At 31.5% G+C, this 22,665-nt stretch overlaps 1 pseudogene; it reads right to left on the bottom strand.

Moving 5' to 3' along the window:
• Nucleotides 1-6,341: 6,341 nt before the first annotated feature.
• On the bottom strand, nt 6,342-19,181 carry LOC122271380 (zinc finger protein 271-like; annotated as a pseudogene).
• Between the last annotated feature and the right edge of the window lie 3,484 nt (nt 19,182-22,665).

The raw sequence follows: 22,665 nt of genomic DNA, 5'->3' as shown, positions 1-22,665 counted from the left end.
GGTTGTTTACAAATTCAAATCAAAAATATTCGCCAATTGGCTGAATGCCGACACAGGTTATAATACTTGAGAATATCGCCAATGGCTCGTTTGATCAGATTCGGAGTTTTTCGTAAAAATAACTACCCTGACTGGTTTCCCTCTGGGCCTAACTCTACTACGTCATCATCGCCTATAGTAACCCGTTGTGAGGCTTGATTCCTTTCTAGGAGGTAATGGTCAGGCACGCTAACCACTCGGCCACCTGGTCGGCTAAAATATAGATATTTTTTTCAATGCCCACCTGGGTTAACATCCGTCAATTCAGGCATTTACAGGGCGATTTTTGTTGGCGTCTCTCTCAGGGGCACCATATTAGGTGGGCCAAAGTCGCTCCCACAGTGAAGACAGATAGTACAGAGAAGGAAAGAACATCCATGCCTTGCCCGGGATTCGAATCCAGAATCTTTCTGATGCAGGGACAGTTCCCTGCCCCTTACACAGGCCGGTCGGCTTAATAAGATATTAATCTACATGTCTTTCTATTCAAAATTTTGAGTTTCAACTGTTTTTATTTAGTAGAATCCGAGAAAAATTAAAATAAAAAACTTTAAAAAAATTAATTTGGCGACAATGAAGAACTATTTAAATGGGTTGATTAATATTTAAATGTGGTTAACTTACGAGGAACTTGACTAACGAGCTTATGTACAGTAAAATTTCATTCATATTTTTTTCGCTAATAACCGATTGCTACACTCTTCTTTTTTTTAATTATAAAATACGATGTTTCCTTTTTAGTAGTCTAAAAATTTATTTGCAATTTAGTAAAGAGATTTGAATAAAAAACATTTTATTCTACGAATGCCGGGTTTATAAAAGCACGTTTTTGGAAGAATGATATCATACATCAGCTCTTTTTAATTTTATTTTTTAGTTTGTTCTTTTAATAATTGATGCAATTTCAATAACATACATACGTATGCATAGATGTGGAATAATATATTTATCAATTTCTTCAATATATATTTTATAATTATTAACCCGAATACGTAGTAAACATTTTTAAGCATCTTAACATTTCTCAACATTATATAAATCTTCTTAATCTTAAACTAAATTTCTTAATGACCTGTTCGCGCGAGCTTCTCTAAACTATTTTACCACTTATTTATTTAAATTTCAACATTTTTCAAAATTTTATTCTTTACGCTACAACATATATTATTATTTTTTCATTAATATAGTAATAAATTTAGGTTTTCCATTAAAGTAAAATTCAATTTTAAATTATTGTCAAGTTTTTATTAAAAGAAAACTTAGAATTATTGCCAGTTAGCTGAGAATTAAATCTTATTAAAAAATTAAAAACATTCTGCTGTTTAAAATTATTCGAAGCGAAACAGCTGATTATTGACAAGGCGTACTATTTTTTTGTAAAAAAAAATGAAGACAAATTGTCTTTTTTTTAATTGATTCTTATTTATTTGAGTACTGAAAAGTAAGTGCATATACATGCACAGCAAAATAAATGCAACGGATTGCTTTGCTTTTTAAATGAACAAAAAATTATGGACACGTGATGTTCAAACTTATTCTCGCACACTAACTTTTAGAAAATTGACCTTTGAAAAAGGTTAATGATGAAAAAAATTGCTTAAAAGTTGTTAATATTAATTCTCAACTTAATATTGTTATATCAGGAAAATGCTTGATATGCCTTATTTTGTTAAGTAGCAAATACTAAAAATAAAAATTGCAGAAAGATTCCAAAACTGTGCTAATTTTAGAATCATCTCAAACCATTGCTCTTTTCCTAACTTTAGAATTTCCTAAATACTAAAATAATATACATTAAAAGATGTTTGGATTACAAATTATTGTATAACTGTAATTAATATGTAAAATCTATTCTAAATTTAACAAGCGTACAAATTTATTTGACGCCTTGACGATTTCAGTTGGCGAGAACAGGTACCGAAATGGTATATCCAATTTGATGTCTCTCAATAAAATAAAATAAATTACGACTAATTTTTTTTTAACGCTCTCATATTCTGACCATTTATATTTATATTTTGGTAATCAAGACTCCAAATCTGCCAAGAGAAAATATTTATTCAAAGAATATATGTCTTTGTGTCGGATTTCATTATATTAAATATCGTCTACACTAATCAAAGCAGATTTTAATCAAACTTCTAGAACTGTTATAATTGCAGAGATCAAAAGTTAGTCAGCCATTCCGTTCTCTTCCGCACTGTACATAAATATAATTATATAAAAGTATAATCACGCAGCAGTGATACAAGATAACAAAAGTGAAATAAAAATAACATAAATTACAATGAATAAAACTGTATGCATCCAAGGGAGGGGCAAAAAACACTCAGTTTTCGCATCGAAGACGAATACACTTGTCTACTTACCAAAAAAATCAAGTTCAAAAAGTTCCAGTAAAATTGAAGATTATTTAGAGGTCTCTCTAATCACGTGAATTTTTTTAAACACCGATTATCTAATATTTACGACTTTAGTCGAAAATGTATTGGATATCTAAGAACCGTAAAATGTGATGGGAACGTTAAAATTGTATCCTTCAAGTCCATCTATTTATAAAACAATCTATCATTCTTTAGCCAACTTATATCTTCAACCTAATGAGCAGTAATACTTTGTTTTTATTTAAATTTGATAAATGTGCCAACCTTTAAAGAAATATGCATCACGCAAAACATCTTACTTCAGAGACATTCCAATGATTGGAGCAGTCACGAAATATTATCCAGATTAGCCTGTATCTTTGTGAATTTGATTTTTTAGGTAAGTAGACAAGTTTAATCAACAAAGACACCAAAACTTACTTCTTTTCTTACTATAACGAGAGTTTATTTTAGCTTGTGTATCTGATTTCGTAACTTAATTATTAGTTAGCACTAAACAATTAGCATATTTGAGGTCACCCCCAGAAACCATTAAGATTGGCACTTAGTACGTAAAAATCCGATCATTAGAACGAAAGTTATTCAGGTGTTTTTTTGCGGGCTGTACAAACCGTAGTCGTTAACAAGCTCTCGGAGTTAGAATCTAACATTACAACTATCGACTCCACAGCTCTGGTATGATGTTCCATACACATCGCCCTCAATATATATTTCTTTAGTCTTTTGCACAAAAAGAATACATATAAAGGTAGTAAATTAATATTCAAACAATAAAAAATTTTCTTGAAATCTGGCGAATAACTGGAAATTAAGTAAAGATAGAAAACATTGAAACCTGTTTAAGTGCTGAAGATAACTGAGTTCCAGATGAGTTGTAATGTAATGTGATTATTATAAGCGCCTCTAAATTTAAATTATTAGGATTTCCAATAATTCTCACGATGTTTCATAATCAGTTAAGAATTTAATTAAAAATCAAATTTGGGAAATAATTTTAAAAAGTATTTATGTTTAGGTAAAACTATGGAATGCTAACATTTTCTGTTATTTCTTATATATAATACTTTAGTCTAAAATAGTGCAATATTTTCTTTGATCTATCTTTACATCGCAACATAAATTGAAAGATAAGAATTTAAAGACAATATAATTGCTTAAACGAATTTTGAACTGGTTAGATGTTTCATCTAAAATCTCAATGATAATAATTAAAAAAAATTTCAAACAGTCATAATTCATTTTCTTCAATTTTAAGCCTTAATTTATTACCTGGCCGAGATCAAGAAAATGTTTCCTAGTCCCATCTATTGTCAATCTCTAAAACTAATCGCAAACATGGTGGAATTCTTGCTTCAAGAAATAATTCATTCATTATTGAATAAGGAGTGTTTTTATAGTTTTAATCTGGCGAAATCTCAAAATAATATTTTTAATAATTTTTGCACATTTAATTAGATTTTTAAAAACAGAAAAGAGAAATAGTACTTTAAAAAAAAATAAATAATTGTACTTAAAAAAAATGACTACTTAAAATAAAGCCAGGAAATTACATATTTTTAAAAAAATTATGAATAATTTTTCCCGTAAAGTATTATTATCATACTATGGAAAAACAAGGCAGCCTTTTGGAAAAAGTAAGGAGAAACACGTGAAGGGGAACATGGAGCTGATGAATAGCCCTATACCTCCCATAATAAATTAGACGAAATTTATCACATGCTAAAACAAAATTAGCCATTTAAAATTAATGCATCAGTAAAACCTAGTTAAGTTATGGATAATCTCTTCATTTCAACTATATAACATTATGCTTTAGTATACATAATCAGTAAGAAACTGAGGTCCGATCCCCAGTGACGACTTGAAACTCAACCAGCTTATCTGAGAAATAAAAGTGGCCTGTCAGTAAGTGCTGACCGCATTACCTCAATCATGCCGTTGGTCAATAAATCGCGGAGCCTTTACTTCCCCCGACCCATAATGGGCTGTTGCGGGAATGCTTTATTTCTCTAAATCATCAGTGGTCAGTTTAAATGTGCTAAAATGAGTTATTCTCTGCANCTTATTTTTACAAAGAGAAAGATGCAAAGTTATCATAATATCTTAATATCTTTGCGTGTGATCTTCCGAGATCTATGGACACAGTGACGTCATGAGGAGGGAAATCGTAGCTTCAGCTCTAAGAGCGGAGTGAACTAGCCCTTCTATTCTCTTTAGCCCTGGGTCAATACGAACTCCGCTCCCGGCACGCACCAACCCTCGTGCTGACGTAAAAAATCGCCAGTGGTAGTAGACGGATCATGGGTTGGAGTCCCCTTGCCGACAGGCTAATCGTGGGAGGTTTTCCTCTCTATGTAACACAAATGCAGGTTAGTTCCATCAAAAAGTCCTCCACGGAGGCATACCTCTAGGGGAGTTTTCTTGTCATCTGGATTGGTTCAAAATTACAAGGCTACGGAGCTGGTTATTAGTAGTCGTAAAACCAAAATATGGGTCGGCTGGTTTACGACGGTTATAAAAAATAAAATATCAACAATTTTAACCATCATTTAAAAATAATCGAAACTTAGCTATAATATTAGTAAGGGGTCAAGGAAATTTTTTCTGATAAAAATGTTTAATAGATAAGTAGAAATATTTAAGATAAATAAAAAACTGATTAACAGCTATAAAAAAATTCAAGTTGTAAAATCCGTATTTTCTTAGAAAAAGTTAAGTTTGAAATGTAATAAGTACCTTCTTAATTGCCGCGTCATAAAAAAAAAAAAAATTGATAATGAAAAATCTAGATAAAAGAACAAAACAAAAATCATTNAAAACAACGGATAATAGCGTATCCAAAAACATAATAAACACAAGGGTCACCAATTGAGGGGGAGGAACCCTCTCATATTAAGTTGAAGACAACTATGACAACAATAAACTTAAACATTTATTTAACAACTGAACATAACAAGCTAAAAACAGAAACATAAAAATTAAGTAAGACTGTGTGGGATAGAGACTGAGTAAAGTTCGAAGCTTCTTAAATACTGGGGCAGTTCCAAGGTTGCCGATCGTGTGTTTGTAATCCCGTTGATTCAACACTAGAAATTGCAATTTAACTTTCTCACAAAGCCGTATTTTTAGAAAAAAGTGTCCGTAAAAGAACAATGCTTATTAGAAACGTTCTTTAAAACCTGTTGTCATAGTAAAAATGGTGATAAAAGAAGAGTTAATAAAAGAGAAAATTTCTTTTTTCTTCTCTTAGTTCTGAAAAAGAACTTTAATGATATGAATTCATTTTATTTTAATACCGTCGTTGAACAAAAAACCCAATTTTTTGGGTTTAAGACTACTAATGACCAACTCCGTAGCCATGAAATTTTGAAACGAACCCAGAAGACAAGGGAACTCGTGGATCAAGTATAGGTAGAAATTTGCTTTCGTGGAGGACTTTTTGATGAAACTAACCTGCATTTGCGTTACATAGTGAGGAAAACCACAAAAACCTAATCAACTATTCCTTTATCATTGTTTGTTGGTATCCGAGCGAAGGAGGGTGGGTGTGAACAATTCAAGTTCAAAAATAACCATTCTTATTTGGAAGAGTTTATATCTACAGTAGGTAGGTAAGGACTAAACATGTTTTTATTGTCAATTGTAGAATCAGTCATCCCTAGTATCATTGTTAGTTGCTATCTGAGGGAGGGTGGGTTTGGACAATTGAAGTTTAGGATAATGAACCTCCAGGAAAGATTAGGATGTGTAGTAAAAAAGAAGTATTGAACTAAAAGTGGATTGAAGAACTGGTTTAAAAAAAATTGGTGATCTAGAAACCACAAACCTCAAGAATGTGTAGTGGAGAGACCTAAATTGACTAGCACTACAAGAATGAATTTTAAAACCACAATGAAAATAAATGAAAGGCTAGATCACTTTATTTAAAAAAAAACTTTTATTACACTCACTAACAGAATTAAGTTACTCAAAAGAAAACACACTTACGCTTATGTGAAAAAATAAGAGTAGAAAATGTATCACATAAGTTACAAGATCAAGGTATTTTTACGAGTATGAGTGCAATTGTGTTTAGTTAGATCACACTCATATGAAACATTCTTATCACACATAATACAACAATAAGGTTTTTCACCAGTATGAGTGAGATTGTGATTATTTAGGTTTATCTTCTGTAAAAGTATCTTATTTCATGTACTACAAGAATAAGGTTTCTCACCAGTATGAGTGAGACTGATTATTTAGATGCTTCTTATGTAAAAATCTCTTATTGCACATACTACAAGAAAAAGGTTTCACAGCAGTATGAATGAGACTGTGGTTATTTAGATGAATCTTCGGTAAAAAACTCTTATTAAATATGCTACAAGAATAAGGTTTCTCACCAGTATGAGATTGACTGTGCACAGTCAGGCTATGCTTTTCTGAAAAACTATTATTACATACACTACAAGAATAACGTTTCTTACCAGTATGAGAGCGACTGTGCACAGTCAGATTACTTTTCACTGAAAACTCTTATTACACATAGTACAGGAATAAGGTTTCTCACCAGTATGAGTGAGAACGTGGTTATTTAGATGTATTTTCTGTAAAAAACTCGTATTACATATACTACAAGAATAAGGTTTCTCACCAGTATGAGAACGACTGTGCACAGTCAGGCTATGCTTTTCTGAAAAACTCTTATTACATACACTACAAGAATAAGGTTTCTTACCAGTATGAGAGCGACTGTGCACAGTCAGATTACTTTTGACTGAAAACTCTTATTACACATAGTACAGGAATAAGGTTTCTCACCAGTATGAGTGAGAACGTGGTTATTTAGATGTATCTTCTGTAAAAAACTCGTATTACATATACTACAAGAATAAGGTTTCTCACCAGTATGAGAACGACTGTGTACAGTCAGATTACAATTCTCTGAAAAACTCTTATTACATATACTACAAGAACATGGTTTCTGACCAGCATGAGCGCGACTGCGTCTAGTTAGATCACAACTAGAAGAAAAACTCTTATGACATATATTACAAGAATAAGGTTTCTCATCCGTATTAGAGAGACTGTCACAGTCAGATTACTCTTCTGTGAAAATATTCTTATTGCATATACTACAAGAATAAAGTTTCTCACCNAGCGACTGTGCACAGTCAGATTACTTTTGACTGAAAACTCTTATTACACATAGTACAGGAATAAGGTTTCTCACCAGTATGAGTGAGAACGTGGTTATTTAGATGTATCTTCTGTAAAAAAAAACTCGTATTACATATACTACAAGAATAAGGTTTCTCACCAGTATGAGAACGACTGTGTACAGCCAGATTACAATTCTCTGAAAAACTCTTATTACATATACTACAAGAACATGGTTTCTCACCAGCATGAGAGCGACTGCGTCTAGTTAGATCACAACTAGAAGAAAAACTCTTATGACATATTACAAGAATAAGGTTTCTCATCCCTATTAGAGAGACTGTCACAGTCAGATTACTCTTCTGTGAAAAAATTCTTATTGCATATACTACAAGAATAAAGTTTCTTACCTGTATGAGAGCGAATGTGCACAGTAATATTCCTCTGAGAAAAATTCTTATTGCATATAACACAAAAATAAAGTTTCTTATCAGTGTTAACAGTGTAAAAAAACTCATATTTTATAAAATGCAAGTGTAGTAATTTGTATATAACTAATTATAATTTCAAAGATCAAAATATATTGCAATCATAAGATTTTGTAAGAGTGAATAGTCTTATGGCAAGTTAAAATTTATTTGTAGAAAAACCTCATTAAAATTTTTAGTCAAATGTCTCTCAGTAGAAAGAGTTATGGAGCTACTGTTGGATACTAATAAATATTACTGGATATTATTTTAAAAGGCTAAAGCAAAAGTAGTACTTAAATTGTTATAAATACATCTTAGTTTTACAGTGGAATGAATATTAGAGTAATTCATAGTAATAAATGCATAGCAATAAAAAAATCATAGTAATAAAAAAAGCATACAGTATTATTATAGTGCTATAAGGTAATGAAAATGCCTTGCTTTCTCTATGGTGAGCAGTAGAAACATATTCTAGGTTAATATCTTTGTTTCTCTTCAAGCACCATAAAATTCAGAACAATGCATAACTATAAAGAGCAACATTGAGAAAAAAATTAAATGTCAAAAATGGTCTTAAAATTTATTGTGTATTCAAATGTAATCAATTTTTTTTGTAACCATTGAAATAAAACTTAAGTTATGCTAACAGATGCAATTAACTTTTGTGCAGGACAAAATAACAGTCAACACTGGCTATGGGGCGGTTAAAAATTTGTCTGCAAGTCCCTACTTTGGACGTCAAAAATGCATTGAATTATTATTATTCTTTTAGATTAAATATTTTGAAAATTACTTCGTTATCAACTTGTTTCTTAAAATGATGCTGTATTAAGAATAAACTTTAAGGTTCATCATATTTTGGAAAAGACTTGAAAAGAAAGATTTACATTATGATATAATTAAAAAGTAATTACATGTATAAAAAAGTTGCCACTATTAAAACGCTATGTGAAAAGTCAAGATTAAATCAACCTAAAAAAAATTTATTACATGATTAAGGTTTCTCACCAATATGAATGCGACTGTGATTGATTAGACAAGCATTCGTTGAAAAACTCTTATTACATATACTACAAGAATAAGGTTTCTCACCAGTATGAGAGCGACAGTGCACCACCAGATTACTCTTACTTGAAAAATTATTATTACATATACTACAAGAATAAGGTTTCTCCCCAGTATGAGTGAGACTGTGGCTATTTAGATTTATCTTCTGCATAAAACTCTTATTACATATGCTACAAGAATAAGGTTTCTCACCAGTATGAGAACGACTGTGCACAGTCAGATTGCTATTGTCTGAAAAACTCTTATTACATATACTACAAGAATAAGGTTTCTCCCCAGTATGAGTGAGACTGTGCTTATTTAGATGTATCTTCTGTAAAAAAGTCTTATTACATATACTACAAGAATAAGGTTTCTCACCAGTATGAAAACGACTATGCACAGTCAGATTGCTCTTGTCTGAAAAACTCTTATTACATACACTACAAAAATAAGGTTTCTCACCAGTATGAGATTGAGTGTGCACAGTCAAGCTATGCTTTACTGAAAAACTCTTATTGCATATAGTACAAGAATAAGGTTTCTCACCAGTGTGAGAACGACTGTGCATAGTCAGATTACTCTTCCTTGAAAAACTCTTATTACAAATACTACAAGAATAAGGTTTCTCACCAGTATGAACACAGCTGTGCAAAGTCAGATTACTCTTCCTTGAAAAATTCTTATTACATATACTACAAGAATAAGGTTTCTCACCAGTATGAACAAGCTTGTGCATAGTCAGATGACTATTACATGAAAAACTCTTATTACATATGCTACAAGAATAAGGTTTCTCACCAGTGTGAGTGCGATAGTGTACAGTTAGATGACACCTATATGAAAAACTCTTGTTACATATACTACAAGAATAAGGCTTAATACCAGTATGAGTGAAACTGTGGATATTTAGATGCATCTTCTGTAAAAAACTCTTACTACATATACTACAAGAATATGGTTTCTCATCAGTATGAGAACGACTGTGCACAGTCAGATTACTTTTCTCTGGAAAATTCTTTTTACATATACTACAAGAATAAGGTTTCTCACCAGTATGAGAACGACTGTGTAGAGTCAGATTACACTTCTCTGAAAAACTCTTATTACATATACTATAAGAATAATGTTTCTCACAAGTATGAGTGTGATAGTGTACAGTTAGATGACAAACTCTTATTACATATACCACAAGAATAAGGTTTCTTATCTGTATGAGAGTGACTGTGCCCAGTCAGATTACTCTTCTGTGAAAAAATTCTTATCACATATAACACAAAAATAAAGTTTCCTATCGGTATTAACATTAGGCCAAAGCATGCTACTGTCTGTTAAAAAACTCATATTGTATAAAATGCAAGTGTATTAATCTATATATAACTAATTATAATTTCAAAGATCAAAATGTATAGCAATCATAAAATTTTGTAAAAGTGAACAGTTTTATGGCAAGTTAAAATTTATTTGTAGAAAAACTTCACTAAAAATTTCACTCAAATGTCTCTCAGTAGAATGAGTTATTGAGTTACTGTTGGATACTAATAAGGATTACTGGGTATTATATTAAAAGGCTAAAGGAAAAGTAGTACTTAAATTGCTATAAATACATCTAAGTTTTACAATGGAATGAATATCAGAGTAATTTATAGTAATAAATACATAGCAATGAAAAAACCATAGTAATAAAAAAAGCATACAGTATTATTATAGTCCTATAAGTAATGAAAATGCCTTGCGTTCTCTGTGGTTAGCAGTAGAAATAAATTCTTGGCTAATATCTTTGGTTGTCTTCAAGCACCATGAAATTCAGAACACTGCATCCAACTACAAACCGCAACATTGAGAAAAAAAAATTAAAAGTCATTAATGTTCGTAAAATTTATTGCATATTAAAATTTCATCAAATTCTGTGAAACAATTAAAATAAGTATTTAAGCTACGTCAACAGGTATAATAAACTTTTGTACAAGGTAAAATTAACATTCAACACTGGCTACAGGGCGATTACAGGGCTCAGCACAGGTCATTGTAGAAAAAGTAGCGAAAATAGTGACTAAATTTTTTTAAAAAGTGATAAATAGTGACTTATTTAAAAATGTGTTAAGATTCAGGCAATATCCTTATAACCTTAAAAATATACTGGTTAAAGAAAAAAAATGGTTTAGAAACATTTATAGTTGTAGCTGTTCATTGCTTTAATTTACTGCCATCGAAATTTTTTTTACAAAGATTACATAATAAATATTTTTAAATTTTTTCCACCTAAAAAAAAGGTTGCATGTTTAACTTTAGTTACTATGGCTGAAAATATTAAAGAAGCTGCAAAAGTATACAACAAAAACATTGTTGCTATCATGTAAAGTCAATACAGGGTAACAAAAAAATATAGGGATCATTTTTGAATTTTTATATTTCCAAAATTTATTACATAAATTCAGCGATGCTTCTCAATATGTCGACCTCCGGCATAATAGATTTGTCTACAACGCTTCGACCAGGATTTTAAAGACCACAAAATGATTTCCTGGGGGATTTTCTTCACCTCTTCTCTAATAGATCTTTGAAGGCCGCTCAATGTAGAAATTCTTCGCTTATTCAGTTTGTTTTTCAGATGTCCCCATAGGAAATAGTCGCATGGTACAGCATCAGGACTGTTTGGAATCCATTGTTCTGGTCTCACGAATTGCACTTGCTGATCTGTTAGGAGTTTCTGGGTAAAAACTCATTGAAAAGATATAATAGATACTTGTCCTATTCAATATAATTAAGTAGGACTATAGCTATAACTAAGATTTATAATTAAATTACTTACTAATAAAGAATATCACTCTTTCAAGGTATCTAATTTAAGAAAAAACTTTGTTTTTAAAAGAATCACAGCATTGGGTTTTAAAATCGTGCGAATAATATTTACGATAATGGATTTAAAAACGTTAAAATACAAATCGCAATATAAGATTTTTGGCGTAAATACGAATCGAGATGTAGGATGGATTTTTAGATCCTGTGAATATGAATAGCGATATTGGATTTTAAATTCATGTAAATACAAATCGCGCTATTGATTTCAAAAACTTGTATATACAAATTACTGGATTTTTAAACCATGGGAAAACGATTCAAGGTGCACTAGTTTTAAATTGCGTGAATACGATTCACAGTGAGTAGCTTTTAAATCCGATAAATATGAAAACAAAAATTGCGTGAATTTGGATCACGATATTTGCGGATTTCGGTGTAATTTTAAATATTAAACGTGACTGACAAACAAAAAAAATCAAAATTGCAGAAGAGTCATATGTATTAAAACTTCTGGTTAACACGATTTAGGGAATGTTACAAAATTTAAATTCTCACTTTAAATTTTAGATTGCAGTATCGATCACACATAACGTACAAAGTATTCACTTGACTGCTAAAGGCAATAAAGAAGCGAATACGACCATGAAATTAATACAGCTCTAACGCTCAGCACTCTTAATACAGTTCTCGCGGCTTCTCACAAAACAGAAATGAATCAACTAGTGGTATCTGTTTATCGAATTCTATCACAGCTATAATTCTGGTGGGAGAGTACTGTAGAGGGTCTACCACTATAAAATAACAATTAACTAGTAATAAAGAGATGTTAATTTGATTCTATGTTGGAGTACCTTTTCATAGGTGAAGGTTGACATTGTCGATAACAACTATTACCCACAATGTCTTGTATACTAGTGAATTGGAATTGTATATTTGTAGTGGTAAATACACTACAGTACTCCCCCAGCAGAATTTTATCTGCGATAGAATTCGATGAACGGATATCACTAGTTGATCACTACTAGGCCGATGTTGTGTGTGATCGAGACTGAGTAGCAACCGCAGGAGGAGGTGGATAATGTCATTGTCACAAGTAGCAAGTCAACTGTTCAATAGTGACCATCCTTCAAAGTAGTCGAGTTCAAATCGAAGTGGGTGTTACTGTCAAGATTGGAGTGTTTATATCAAAGTGGGAGTTTCTGTCAAGGTAGGCATGTTCACATTATGTCGGAAGGTCACCAATAAGAGGAGAGTAATATCAACAAAGTCAACTTTCATCTATGAAAAGATACTCCAACAAAGAATCGAGTTAACATGTCTTGTAAACTAGTGAATTGGAATTGTATATTTGTAGTGGTAGATACACTACAGCTTCAAAATTCAAATTGTAGAACTTAATTTACACTTTAAATTTTAGATTGTTATGAAAATTTCGTCCAATGATTAGTTTTTATTCGCGAAAAAAATCACATGTGCTGCTCTTAGTTTCTAGACCTGCAGATAATAAAAAAAAACAGGATACAATCACCCCTGATGCTAAATGTTTCATATCGTATACAATGCTACATCACTGAGCCTTGATAAGGTAATGTTCAAATTCTTTGTTTGAACTTTAGTCATCAAAACCTGCAGAAGTAACAAGACGTTTCCAAGAAAAAAAATCAGATCACACTTCCTTCAAGTTAAAGTCTCAATTTTTACAGAAAAAAAAAATTGTAGAAAACTAAAAAAAAAAGAAAAACAAAGTAAATTCCTTTTTGTAAATTAGCAATCAGCAAATAAAAGCTTATGTGGCAATATTTGTATTACCTACTGAAACAGATCTAAGTAAATTTTTATTAAAAATGCATGAAATGAACTTAGCAAAAAATTCAAGCTAAATAAAAATGTAAACAAATAATAACTATAAAATAATTTATTTAATTATTATTCCCTCAAAAACTCGTTTGTATGATAGAACATACTCTGCTGTATAGATTAAATAATTTAAGCTATAATAAACCATAATTATAGTAATATATGTAATTCAAGTACTGTGTATGATTTAGTATTGAATAAAATGTCCCCAATGACAAAAAATAAGCTTGTCCCCAGGTTTTTGGCAGTTTATGAAAGTTTTCAACTGGTTTTCATCGTGTCATTGCAAAAACCAGTTTTTGACATCAAAAACCCATATTTGAATACTGTTCTGCACATATTGCAATGATTAACTTTTTATGAGATCATACTGTGTATTATATTTTATTCTATTACCATTGCTAAACAGTCAACCCTATTTTGAGTTTACAACTAAAAATGATCAAATCCATAGCCTTGTACTTTTGAAATTAATCAAGAAGACATCAGAATTTCTGGATCAAGTATTGTGAGAAATGTGCCTTCGTGGTGGACTTATTGGTAGAACTAATCAACATTTGCATTACATAGAGAGGAAAACCTCCCTTGATTAGTTTTAGGCAAAGGGACTCTAACCCACTGAGAATATTTAACGTCATTACTGTCGGGCAGGAGCGGAATTCGTATCAACCAGTCATCATTGCGATTTGAACTAAAGTCACTTCATTGAGAGCCAAGGACTCTTATTGTATGTTTGAAATCTTCCATTTTCTTACTTTTATTTAAAAAAAAAATCATATAGTTGTTTGCCCTGGGGTGACTACCAACTATAGGACCCTTTCAATTGGTACCTTTCCGTGAAGTTATTTTTAGTTTCTCGTGATTTTGGCGCAGATCATGATTAGAAAACATTTCCGAAAATGTCCCTTTTAAGTCATTTTCCTTAATTTCTTCAACAAAACAAAAAATTGACAAATCAAGAGAGATATCTCATTGTAAAGTAACACCGAAAAAATTCGTATACTCAAATTTTTTAATGTACTGAATCATACACAACATGAATACTCACTATTGCTCCAAGAGTGCTAAAAATCTTCGTCATAAATGACGAAGATTTTTTCCTTATTTCAATCGCTTTTTTTTCTTCACACAATTTCTTATTAATTAGGCTCTCTTTCAGTACGAAGAAAATAAAGACATTAGAATAAGATAATATTCATGCAAATAAACTAATAAACATTTTTTACAAACACTCATTTTATTATTTTTGTTCAAGATTCAAATTGCACCCAGTGGCCAGTATTTAGTTGCCTATTTCTACTCACTAAAATTATTCAGTATCGCAAAGATTTATAGAGGGAGTTGCTGTATAACGAATAGCTGCGATTTCTATGGATGGTGTTTTCTTCACTAGGATGCACTGCAAGCACAATACCGCCTGCACTTCCGGATTACAGTTTCTGACGTAATTACAGCCATTCGGTTCACAACGTGATCATTGTGTTTTGAGACTCTCTTGAGTAGCATATCTTGTATACGTATATTTGTTATCTGGTTTAAAAAATAATCTCTATAAGAACTGTCATTTGAAGACCTGTCTTTTAAAGACGTAAGAATCGCCATTTGAAGAAAAGATTTGGCATAAAACACTTCTTGCCTAGTCAACAATATACCAACTTCAAAACTTAAACCTAAATGATAATTTATAAAATGATGCTTACCTCGCTACTCGAATAATATGATAATTCTAACGTATAATGATGCACCGCTTGTAATAAGAATAAACAGTAATAGTAAGAAGAGGCCAAATCAGAACTGCCAAAAAAGGGAGTTCTAAATCTAACAACCATGTCCTCCAATTTAACAATACATCTATAAATAACTAAAACAAATTTTCACTTCCAATTCACCAGAATTACTTAATATCTAATGAATTGAGCTCAGAAATTATATTGTTTATTTCTTTAATTAAGAAATAATTATCTGTTTGAAGATATCGCCTCGTAGAATAAGATGTAGTAAGCAGTTTACACTTTCTAATCGGAAGTAGAGAAGGTAAAGATATCGAGAATGTTGTTGTTTACATTTATATTGAAGACACTATCTATATGAACAATCATTCAGATGTTCTGGAGACGTCTGTTATGTAGCGTTTAGCATTGTAACGTTCCTTCTTTATTGTGGCTTATTAAATTTCAAAAAAGAAAATTTTTCTGATATATTTTTTTATGCAAGTAAAAACAAAATGGTATCTCTTTTTTTTTTTTTTTTTTTTTTACCAAAAGAACATCTAAAACACATCGGTAAATGTAAATGAACAGAAAAAAAATTTATCTTCTTGTTAGAGTAAAAACCTAATACCAGCGAAGTCGCGACTTCGAAAACGATCGTTTTACTAAATCTAATGATATTGGCAAAATGGGCTACAGATGGCGTAGAGCAGAACTCTCTACCTATTTCAACACTTCGCATGCTTTCACCATTAGCGTGTGGAGAGTCATCGGAGAAGGAAATACGTTAGTTTCTGTCTTATCTTTCAAGTTGGGAAGTTTCCCAACTGAAACTGAAAGCTACATCAAACATTGTTCTAAAAGAAATCATCATTGAAATTTTAAAAAATATTTTTATTAATTAAAAACGAAAAATAATACGAAAAGGAAAAATATCGTAGTTCATTCCTCCTATGCAACTGAAAAGAGGAGGAGAAGGACCCCAAACCTCGCAGACTTCGAACACGGACGGTGACGTCACTATTCCCCGAAGTCTATTCTATACCACCGTCCGATAGTAAAACAAAATCCAAACCTCGCAACTCCCGAAGAGAGCGGTGAAGGGAATCCCAGCCCTCGAACAAAGGTTCGGACCCTCCCCCTAGGAAGTGACGTTTTGTATCGATAGTTATAAGAAAGTGACCAATGGCTTTTGTTTATCCTTTAATCGTTCTCCCTTCGCTTAGGGGTCGTGACCTCTATCCCAGAGTTTACAGTGTTCTTTCAGAAAGAGAATGTATTCTTCTTTCATTTTGACAGTTACATACATAGTCTAAAATAAATATCTACATATTTTAATCTTTGATCTTTCTTCAAGAATTTAATATGTAGTATTCGTTTTAAACTTGTTTGCATTATTGTATTTATTATTAGAGAATCGATTTACCTATAACTATATTTACTAACAGTTTGCCAAAAAAAAGAAATATTCTTAAAATAAAAAATAATACGTCAAATAATACAAATCCAATACATCTTTATTTATTACCTATACTAGATTATGAAACTTTAGAAATTATATGTATATTATCGAGTGCTTTTAGATTTAAAGAACTAATGATTAATATTTAATTTCACAAAATTTTGCAATTTTCTATTTTTACTTATTTTATTATTTATAAAATTTTTATTATATTTATGATTACTTTATTACCTTCTATTATTTATAATTTTTTTTTTTTTTTTATTATTTGCAATTGATAAAATGTGTAGCTTTATACTTTATAACACTAAAATCTTTTAGTTTTAAAGCTACAATAAGTATCAAAATAACGCGCAATAAATAAACTTTAATAAATCGGTAGAATGCATGAAATAAACTTTAAACTAGCATTTTTTAAATAATTGTTAGTTTAAATAATCTTAAAAAAAATTTGCTTTACAATTTTAAAAGAAACTGCTTTTTCAATTTTTCACTTTCTTTTTTATGATTCCTCTTTTTTTTTTTTTTTTTTTCGCAATTGCAAACTTATACATTTTAATAATTGTAAGTTATTTTTTCAAGAAAAACATTATTTTCTTCTTTTTTATAATATTTTTTATAATAAATTACAATTCGCAACTCAAACAATGCAATATTTATTTTTCAAATTTAATAATTTATCTCTTTTTTGGAAATGGTATTTTCAATCGTTGTGTTATATTGAACTAGATTTGGAAAAAAATTCTCTGCAATGAATTTTTTGCCTTACATTACCCTCTTACATTAAACCCAACTCAGAAGACAAGGATGCCAAGTAGTTGTACTTTATTTAAGAATTTCATGCTAGAGTTATTAGTTACACAATTTCACTATTGTCGTTCTAACCATAAGGGCAGTTCGTGATTTTTTTTATATCACAAATTCGTTTTTAAAGTTTAACTCGTTACAAGTATTTTTAATACTTTCAATTAAACACATTTTCAATTTCAAAATATTCTCAATTGTTTTTATATTTGATGCTGGATTTTATTTTTTTTGCCTTATCATTTACCATTGTGTATGTAAATAAATTATGAAAAAGTAATTCGGAAAAATATTTGTTTTAAGTGCCACATAAATTTGCAAGAGACTTTTTGAATTAGAATTATTTGCATCAATGAAGATAACTTAAAATATTATTCAAATAATACCAAAAAAAGACTAGTATAATAATTACCAATGAATACAGGTAAAACAGAATATATTAGTTAATATTTAAAAATTAATAATACTAAGCAAATTATTAATACTTAGACAGAGAAAACAATTAGGCTTGATTTTTTCTCTCCCTAAAATTTGTAATACTAACAATAAGTATTTTCAAAAATTCAAATGTCAAACAACAGGTTAAGAAATAACTAAAAATTTTTCTTTAGTCTAGAATTTTTATAGTGCAATTTTTAAGCAAAATATTTAAAACAACGGATTTGTCATCATCCAAAAATAGTCCAAACTTAGCTGTTATATTGCTAAGTGGTGAAGGAAATTTTTTTTAATAAAAATGTTTAATAGATAATAAGAAATATTTAAGGAAAAAAAACTGATTAACAGCTATATATTAAAAAATTAAAGTTGTAAAATCCGTATTTTCAAGAAAAAGTGAAGTCTAAAATGTAATAAATACCCTCCTTATTGCCGCGTCATAAGGAAAACGCAAAAAAAGAAAAGAAAAAAAAATCTAGATAAAAAATAAAACATTCTTACTTTTTAAATGAAAGGTTCAACGCTAGAAATTGCAATTGAACTTTCTCACAAAGCCGTATTTTTTGAAAAAAAAGTGCCCATGAAAGAATAATGTTCATTAGAAACGATCTTGAAAACCTGCTGTTATAATAAAAACGGTAATAAAAAGAAAAGTTAATAAAAGAGAAACATAAATTTTTTCTTAGTTCTGAAATATAACTTTAATCACAAGAATTTTATTTTATTGAATAAACGTCGTTTAACAGGCAACCCAACTATTTGGGTTTACGACTACTAATGTTCTATTCCGTACCCTTGCAATTTTGAACCGAATCCAGAAGACAAGGGAAATCCTAGATCAAGTATTGGGAGAAAATTTTGATGGGTGGACTTTGATGGAACTAACCTGCATTTGCGTTACATGCAGGAAAAACCACGAAAACCTCCCAGGGTTAACCTGCCGACTAGCGGAGTCTAACCCATAATCCGTATACCACTGGGGATCTTTCACGTCAGCACTGGGGTTGGTGCCAGCCGGATACGACATTCCTATCGAACAATTCAAGTTCCAAGTGTGAACTATTCAAATTGAAAGATAACTATTCTTATCTGGAAGAGCTTACATCTACAGTGTGCTGTACCATAGTGTGAGGGCTTAGGAAATAACACTCTTATGTATGCAAGAACTATTTATTAATAATTTACAGCATTTAAAATTTAGAATACAGTAGATGCGTCTTAACGCAACACTAACAGGTGAGGAATCTAAACTGAAACTTTTAAGAGGGAGAGTCCGAATTCTATGGCGTAGGCGTGATAGTTCGTAAACATAGCCTCGAACGGCTTAATACACGACATCTCCTCTCTCCTCCCCCCTTAAAATGGAAATTTAAAGGGTAAGTCTCTTAGGGGGCCGTCTAATCCTTTGTAATTGCCTCGGATGAAATGGAGTTTGTTGAGAAGTTGAAGATGGAAAACTTCTCGAGCAAAACAGCTGAACTTTGGTTCTTAGTTGGAGATGGTCGTCGAGTTTCCGGTGTTGATTTGACAGATCCAGAGTGTTTTTGAATATCTACACCAGAATCAGTGGATGCAGGAGAATTATCAGTAGTGCCGATGTGCGGAGTATCACTGCTAAAATTAATTCGTGGAATATGAGCAGTCTTGTCCAATATCAGGACTCCTGTTGGTCGCATTTGGTCTACATGGCGTCTATACAACGTACCTTGCACATTAACTGTGTAATGAAGGGCTCCATCTTTGCTCATAACTGTTCCAAATTTCCACCTTGTGTTTGAACGATAGTATCGAATAGCCACCTTATCACCTTCGTGAAAAATGCGGTCTTGGAAAGCATACGCATTTTTCCTGATCTTCTCATTAACTCTTCCGACCAAGTGAGGGTAAAACAAGATCTATTCCAGTCCAAATGTCTTTCTGAAGGAAAAGCATAGTCGGACTTATTATGGTTGCCATATTGGGAGCCTTTCGATATTGCATGAGGAAGGTATTAACCTTTTGCTGGATATTCCCTTCAAAGTTCCGCATGGCACGGAGAGATTGCTTTAATGTGTGTACGTTGCGCTCTGCTTGTTCATTGCTAGATGGTTTGAACGAGGCTCATGTCTTATGCTTAATTCCATTGCTTCGTATAAATGTTTGGAACTCTTGAGAAGTTAAATGTGTGTCATTGTCCGAAACTAAAACAACACAGGTTGTCCAAAGCGTGAAAAGCAATCTCGGAGGCATTCAATTGTCTTGAACAAGTTGGCTGTCCTTATGGGGTAAACTTCAAGCCATTTTGAACGGGCTTCAACAATGAGTAGAAACATCCGTTCAAATATAGGTCCTGCGAAATCAATGTGCACTCTTTCCCATGGTGCACTGGGATATTCCAAATGAAGAACTTTTGTTTCTGATGGGTCCGTTTTGAACCTAGCACAGTCCAAACAGTTTTTCGCAGAATTTTTTATGTCTTAGTCGATGTCTTGCCAATACACGTAAGATCTGACGATTGCTTTCATTTTAACTACACCAAGATACCCATGATGCAACTCGTCTAATATTTTTGCTTTGTAGCATACTCGTTGCTCATGCATAATACACCCATCTTGTAAGGTGTATTTTTACTTCCCTTCTAATTGACCTCCATATTGTAATATTTTTAAAAGTTTTCCCAAGTGTTTATCGAAGTGAGTGGCTTTTGCTAAATCTTTAGCAGTAACGGGTAAGTTTCAGTTTGAGAAATTTGGTATACTGCAAAATCATCTTTTAATTCCAGTTCTTCAGATTTCAATGGTAGACGTGATAAGCAGTCAGCATTGCCGTGGTCCTTTGTATTGCGATAAACGATGTCAAAATTATGAGCTTGCAGAACAAGAGCATAATACAAAAGTCTTGTTGCAGAAAGGACTGGGAGACCCTTTTTACAAGAAAAGATGGAAACCAGGGGCTTGTGGTCAGTAATCAAAGTAAACATATTTATCTTTAAGTAGAGGTAAAACTTTTTAACACTCCAATCGATTGCCAAAGCTTCTTTGTCAAGTTGAGAGTAACGTTGTTCCGTTGGAGATAGAGTTCTGGAGGCAAATGCTATGGGTCGTTCTGAACCACCTGGGAATTTATGGGAAAGTACTGCTCCCAACCCCACAGGTGAAACATCAGAAGATAGCACGATGGGGAGGAGCAAATTTCGTTTTTGACACTTTCGAAAGCTTTCAAACAAGTGCGATCCCATTTCCAAGCAACGGTTTTCTTGGTTAAGTTGTATAAAAGATAGGCCAAAGTTGCTAAGTCTTTAGAAAACCTTGAATATAAAATCACGAGACCCATAAATGACTGAACGTCTGGAACATTTCGTGGCGCCTTAGCATTTTTAATTGCAGCTATTTTCTCCGATGTTTTTGAAAGTCCCTTAGAACTTATCCTATAACCTAAAAACTCAATTTCACTTAAAAAATAATTTTATCACTATTGATTTTTAGACCACGTTCTTGACATCTTTCAAAAAATTTTCGTAATCTAAAATAATGAGTTTCGTTATTGGGAGCTGCTATGCGAGCATCATCAAAAAATACTTCGACTTCTTCTAGTCCATGGAATACACTTTCGATGTATTTTTTCCAAATGTCTGGAGCCGCATTAATTTCGTACATTAATCTTTTTGGAGTATAAAGACCTTTTTCTGCATTAATGGTTAGGAGTTTCTGACCTTCCTTTTCAATCTTCATTTACAAATAAGCTTGGCTAAAATCATTTTTAAAAAATACCCTGCCATCACTAAGTGAGGCAAACATATCTTCAGTTCGAGGAAGAGGGTGTTTTTGCACCTTTGAATGTTTATTTATTGTTACTGAGTAATCAGCACATAACATAGCCTAATCGAACCGTTTCTTTTGACAATCGGAACTATTGGCATCGCCCAATCGGATATATTTAATTTTTCGATCAATCTTCCCTTTCAAGTCTTTCGATTTCCTGGTTAAAAATCAGTTTGGTTCTTCCCTTAACTCAAGTTTACATTCATGTTTTTTAATTTCCCCCAATTCATCAGTAAAGAGATGTTGAAAGTCTTTTAAAAGTTTAGATAAATCTTCCCTTAACTCAAGCTTACATTCATAGTTTTTAATTTCCCCCAATTCATCAGTAAGAGATGTTGAAAGTATTTTAAAAGTTTAGATAAATCGAAATTAAATTTAGTATTAATTGTTTTAATGGTATTCCAATTTAATGGAATTTCATAAAGCCATTCTCTGCCAAAAATAATATCTAAGTTCTCTTTAACTGGATATAAATTTAAATTATATGATATATTACTATATTCAACTTTAACAGAAACATATCCAAGAGTTACAACCTCATCTCCCTTGTGGTTTTGAAAATCAGTTTAGTAGGTTTAATTTTTTTATTAGAGATTTTTCGAAACCTATTGACGCTTATAACCGAAACTGTTCCTCCAGTGCCGACCTCCATTTGAACTGGAGAATTTTCTATATTTACTTTAATCATTATTGGTGGTCTTTTAGGTAATT

The sequence above is a fragment of the Parasteatoda tepidariorum genome, chromosome 10 (assembly GCF_043381705.1).
Source record: "Parasteatoda tepidariorum isolate YZ-2023 chromosome 10, CAS_Ptep_4.0, whole genome shotgun sequence".
Classification (NCBI taxonomy): Eukaryota; Metazoa; Arthropoda; class Arachnida; order Araneae; family Theridiidae; genus Parasteatoda; species Parasteatoda tepidariorum.
This window is presented reverse-complemented; position numbering and strand designations above follow the sequence as displayed.